Source organism: Spermophilus citellus (genome assembly GCF_964194105.1).
Source record: "Spermophilus citellus genome assembly, chromosome: 9".
Taxonomy (NCBI): Eukaryota; Metazoa; Chordata; class Mammalia; order Rodentia; family Sciuridae; genus Spermophilus; species Spermophilus citellus.
This window is the reverse complement of record NC_138191.1, coordinates 130,451,864-130,458,370: the sequence shown is the minus strand read 5'-3', so window position 1 is coordinate 130,458,370 and position 6,507 is coordinate 130,451,864.

Here is a 6,507-nt window from a genome sequence, read left to right as displayed (position 1 = left end):
TCTAGGAGAGCCTTTCTTCTGCACTGCAGAGGAGTCTATTATGGTTCCTTCTCAAGCACATTTTGAAACTGGTGGGCAAATGATTCTAAAGACAATTAAAAACAGTAATGGCTTCCACATGGAATGTTCCAGTTGAACATCTCTCAAACAGCTGCTCTTTAAGAAGTACATTTTAAGCCAGGTGAGGTGGGCCATGCCTATAATTCCAGATTCTCAGGAGCCTGAGGCAGGAGGATGGCAAGATTCAGGCCAGACTTGGCCATTTGACAAGCCTGTTTGAAAATAAAACAAAGAGAACTGGGCAGGTAGCTTAGTGGTAGAGTGCCCCTGGTTCAATGCTCAGTACTGGAGGAGGGGAGAGTAAGTTTTTAGGCTTTAAGTTGTTTTTATCAAGTTCTCTGATTACATGGGAAAAGGAAAACTGAATCATCTCTGTTAAAAGTTGAAGTATTATTTCATAGGACATAACTTTCCTTATTCACTTTAAATATCTTTCATGACTCTGGTTAAATGACTTATCTTTTATAATGATCTAGGACCCCAAGTTTCATGAAGTGCTTTAAACCTCTGGAGATTATTTAGTAACTTCTCTAGGATCAAAGTCTACATTGTCACTTGACCTTGAGCTAACATTGGTATGTTCTAGAGAATTCCATAGTTGCTCAAGGGATTTCTAGAAGAGAGACATTAAGGCAATTAGCCTAATTTGATGTGATGGGAAGTCCTGTCAAATATGACATAACTTTTTCAAGTTATATTTATTTGGATATTTTATTAATATTTGCTTTAAAATGGCAAAAATTCATAAAATATCTCATATGTTCTCAGACATAATTCTGGACTCTATATTAAAATGAATGCCAATCAAATCACCTTGTTAATAGCTGGTTATAGTAAATTCCCAACAGATTTTAACCATGTTAAAAATCTAAATTTTTATCATCAAGAGCTATCATTTGCATTTTTTCCCTGAATATAACTAAAATCAGATTAATTGATTAAGAAGAAAAAACCTCTAACAAGTTTACTTGAACACAGGTCTCTCATCTATCTATGTATTTATTTATTCAATTCTTTATTGATTGTTGCTAGGGATCAAACCCAGCTTCTCATGCATGCTAGGCAAATTGTCTACCTTTTCAAATTATAATTTAAAAAAGGTGTGGTTATGAATACTTGTAATCCCATCTGCTATGGTATGAACTGATAAATATAATCAATACGTGTATCAGTTATAGGTTCTACATGAGTAAAAAAATATGGATGATGGATATAAAGTTTTGAAAAGTGAGATAAGACAATTATAAGGCAAGAACTGTCATAGGCAGGCCTGAGACTCCATTTTGCTGTCTCCTATGAACAACTGTTACAAGAGCTGTTTCTGAGAAACTGAAATGACAGCTGTTTTCTTATTTAAAAAAAACAATTGCCATTCTGTACTTTGTACCCCACAGATTGTACCCTACTCAGGAGGCAATGGTGGTTATGGAGAGCTACATCCTGGGCTTGAATGCTTGAATGTGGGTCTACATGACTTTGAAGTACATTCTCCCCCCACTGGCCCCCACCCAAATTCAGGGTGTGACGGTCTAGCACCTGCTTGAACCCAGGACTGTGCTCAACTGAACTGCAAAGCTAATGTGCTGGCTTGCTGACTGGAAAATTCTGGTCCTGCCTAGCGCCCAGAGGCCCCACTTATTCATGTTTTAATTTCTATGATTGGTAGCTTACATGACGATAAGCAAGTCACTGAGTTGTGGATTTTGTGCTAATATTGTTTTTGGATGGACCAGGAGGCTGCTGTCCTCTCACAGAGCATGAATTTCTGTGCTGGGTGACAGTCCCTAGTCAGGTAAGTAAAGCTCTCTTTTGATTTGAAATTCAGACTTAGAGTGCTTTCTGGAGGGACTCCCCATAACACCGTCTACTTAGCAGGCTAAGGCAGAAGGATCTCAAATTCAAGGCCTGTCTCAGTAATTTAGTGAGAACCTGTCTCAAAACAAAATTTTTTTTAAAAAAATGGGCTGGGAATATAGCTCAGTGGTGTAGTTCCCCTAGGTTCAAACCTTGGTACCAAACTGAATAAATGAATAATTTAATTAACTAAGTAATGAATTTAAAAAATGAAAAAAAAAAGCTGAGGATGTAGCTCAGTGGTAAAGCTTTCCTGAGTCCAATCCCCAATGCAAAAATATAAAAAATAAAAATAAATAAATTCTAGGCCTAAATATTCTTTTAAAAATGAACACTTGTACTCATAAAATTTCTGCAAAAGTCTAACTCTTCCTAGAATAATAAAGGCTGGAGCTTGGAGATGAGGTACCCAAGGCCTAATGAACAGGCAAAATTGAATTTAACAGTGACTTCCTGGTGGAGAGCCACTCCCTCCAAACCCACCTTGTTCAAATGTGGCTCAATGAGTTTCAACATTGATTCCTACTCATCTATTAATTCCCTCCAATGGGAGACTGGACCAACCAGGAAAAGTCCATCCTGGCCCTGACAGAGATACAAACCCTAACCATTGTGTGATGCATCCAGAGGAAAAAATCTTCATCCCAAGGGGGAAACATAATGGTGCTGAAATCAACAGACAGGAACTGTGTCAAATCCTGATGAAGGGGAAGCAGGGTGCTGTGAAGGGAGGGTCCCTGGGCAGCCCTGCCTGATGGCAGGAACTATCACAATCCAGTGTCAGCCACAACCTCAGCTTTGCATAAAATCCATCCCAAGCTGTACCCCCATGTTTTCTAGGAGGACTCCTGGCCAGTCGCTGCCTGTTGTCCTTGAACTGAGGCCACCCTTAGTACTGAATCTGTGGAGCCAGTGAAAATTGATTCAAAGTTGCCTTTGACACCCTGTCTCCCTTTGCCTCCTGGATGGGGCTCTGACTCATCGTTCTTTGGGTGTCCTGCATTCCTGCCCTATTATGTCCGACTACCCTTGTTCTTTGGAGAGCCACTGTCTCTTGTGACTTAAGTTGACAGAAACATCTACCTGCCTCCTGCACCAAGTCAAGGGTTGTAAGAGAAGGCAGGGCTGTGGTGTGAAGTCACCCTTTCAGCTGGCTACACACAGACAAATGGCAGAGAAATTCAGAATTCAGTTGAGAGACTAGATTTCAATTGTTGTGGAGCCTAAAGAGCAATGAGGTCTCTGAAATAGCCTTAGCCCTACTTCACTGCACACATAGGAGATGAAATGTGGGTCCTTTGTGGTAAGTTATTAGGTGAAACAGAAACCAGAGATCATCTCAGCCAATGGTAAGTATTCAACTGTGATGTGAGCAGGGATATTTTCCAACAAGATACCCAAGAAGACCATCACGGTTTAGATGCTGTGTCTCCCAACAGCTCACCTGTGAGACAATGGTTTGGGAGGAGACATGATTGGTTTATAGCCTTCACCTTGTCAGTAAGTTAATTCCCAATGGGATTAACTGAGTGATAACGGGGAACAGCTGGGGTGTGGCTGGAGGGAGCTGATGAGGGGGTGTGAATATGGTGTGTATATTTTGTATCTGGCTAGGGGCCATCTCTCTGCCTCTCTGTTCTCTAATAATGTGAGCACCTTCCCTCTGCCACAATCTCCCACCATAATGGTCAGCCTCACCTTGAAGGTGAGGGCCCAAGAAATGGAATCTGCTGTGTGTGCATTGAGACCTCTGAAACCATGAGTCCCCAGATAAACTTTTCCTCCTCTGTAGTTGTTGGGGTTGGGTGTTGTAGTGACAGCGTGAAAAAGCTGACTAACACAAAGACAGAACAACAAAGCAGAAATGCAATTCTGTAACTGCCGCCAATGAAACCATTCCTTCTACATCTTCCCCTGTAAGTCCTCCCCTCACATGGCTCATCAGCCAAGCACTCCCTCTCTTTCCGTCTCTCCTTCCTCAATTCCTGAATCTCTTTTTACTTGGACTCTTCAAATTTCCCTTTGCCTGTGAACTTCTCACAGCCTAAAGAGCCCTAGAAACTGCCTGGAGCCAAGGCTGCCTGGGAGATGTGCCCTCGGGTCCCTGATTCTGCAGGAAGACTCTCCAGTGGGTGGCCTCCCTGACGTCAGGAACACCTTCTGTCCAACCCTGTGTCTTTCTCTCCCATTCCCAAGTTGCCCACAGTTTCCACCCTTGGTGGATTTCAGACTTTTCCAAGTCCCCATCAGGGGCATGTTGGCCCATGCGTATAATCACAGCAACTCAGGAGACTGAGGCAGGAGGATGGCAAATTTGAGGCCAGCCTCAGCAACTTAGTGAGGAACTAAGCAATTTAGTGAGAAGCTATCTCCAAATAAAAGCAAAAAATAAAAAGGGCAGGGGATGTGGTTCAGTGGTTGAGAACCAATGGGTTCAATCCCCAGTACAGACAGACCAACAGGAGAAGTCTTGCCCTAAGTCTAGAAAACTGATTCCACCCTCCTTGTCTGCTCTTCCTCTCTGAGTGTGCCCAGATGTGCTGCAAGGTAACTCGACACTTGTGTGACTGTTGTCAACATGGTTCCCATTCTGTGGTCTTCGTGGATGACACTACTGTCCTCAAAAAGCTGTTTTTACTATGGAATTTTTGGGGAAAAAAATTCAAATAATTTTATATGGTCAAACACCCCTTTGAAAGCTATTTTCAGGTGTTGTTTTTTCGTAGGGATTCAGTGCTTTTCTGTCTCACGAGAGGAACAGGAGGGTCACATATGGACAAAATTGAGTCCATGGTGTGGAGTGCATGGAAGGACACATCCCTGACTGTCACACTCTCCCCGGATTCTGCGCACTTTCATGAGATCGGATTCAATCAACCAATCTGGAGGAAGAAAATCGGATCAGGATTAAGTGGGTGGAGACTGGAGAACCTGATCAGATACTGCTTTCTGATTGGATGCCAGCCAATCAGATGGAGGTGGGGGCGTGGTCAGAGAGGTCCATAAAAGCTTCTGTGGAGCCAGAAGAGAAACACAAGAGTCCTGGAGCCCAAGGAGAACCAGCCTGGCCTGCTGAGGCTCCGAGAACCCTGCACACCTGGACAGATCCGGTAAGTCCCTCACTGCCCTGAGCACCACCCCGTTCCCGCCTCACCTGTGCGGATTCAGGAACAATTTTTTTTCCCTGTCTTTTCTCATGAACCAATTTCGAACTTCGATTTTTCCTCTCAGTGTAGTTTTACCTTGATCCTGAACTCTGAGATTTCCACTTTGGTTTATGTCACTTTCAATTTCCTTTCTTTCTTTCTTTGGTATGAACTATTGAACCAAGGGGCAGTCAAACACTGAGCCACATCGGCATCCCTGTTTTGTGCTGTATTTAGAGACAGGGTCTCACTGAGTTGCTTAGCGCCTACTCTTGTTGAGGCTGACCTTGATTGCATCATCCCCGGGTCTGAGTTCTCTGGAGACCCTGGGATTACAGGCTTGTGCACCCACGCCCCACACTTTTACTTTTTCTTTTCTTTTTTTTTTTTTTAAGAGTGAGGGGGGGGAGAGAGAGAGAGAGAGAGAGAGAGAGAGAGAGAGAGAGAGAGAGAAATTTTTAATATTTATTTTTTAGTTCTCGGCGGACACAACATCTTTGTTGGTATGTGGTGCTGAGGATCGAACCCCGATTGCACGCATGCCAGGCGAGCGCGCTACCGCTTGAGCCACATCCCCAGCCCACTTTTTCTTTTTCTAAATTGTTTTCTAAAGTTTATATGGACAATATAATTTATTTATCCGTTTATTTATTTGGTGGTATGGTGATTGAACCAGGGCCTTGTGCATGTGAGGCAAGTACTCTATCAACAGAGGTATGTCCCCAGCCCAACTTTAATAATTTTTAGCTGCTGCTGAGGATCAAGCCCAGTGCCTCACATGTCCTAGGAAAGTGCTCTTCCACTGAGCTCCAGGCAAAGCCAATTTGAAATTACTTAACCAAGGAAGTGAATTGCAATTCTATTTCATCTAATTGATTAGAATTCTCTTTTCTGATAATAAAAATGTTTACTTTGTGTGCCCTTAAAATTATATTGTTTTGTTGGGTGTGGTGGCACACAGCTGTAATCCCAACACCTCCAGAGTTTGAGGAGGCCAGAGAATTAGAGTTCAAAGCCATCCACAGCAGCACGAGGTGCTGAACAAATTACTGAGACCCTGTCTCCAACTAAAATACAAAATATGGCTGGGGGCAGTGACTTACTGGTTGAGTGTCCTGAATTCAATCCCCAATATTACCTCATCCCCCAAATTATACTTTAAGGCTTATGTAGTTTTGTAATTTTATAATTTGTTTAAACAAATAAACCAAAAGCTTCAAACTATCTCATGCAACACTTCACAGACTCTGTTCTTCTGTTTGTTCTTTGACCTCCCAACTAAGGTGGCAGAATCTCACATGTGTAACAGATATCCATGAGACTCTGTTGTAATTTCCAAGTGTTTTATAATATGGGCACATGCTTTATAATTGCCCATTAAATTTTTTGAAGTTAAAAATAACATCACCCAGGTGAGGGCAAATCCTTTCTGAGCCTCTGTAGTTGT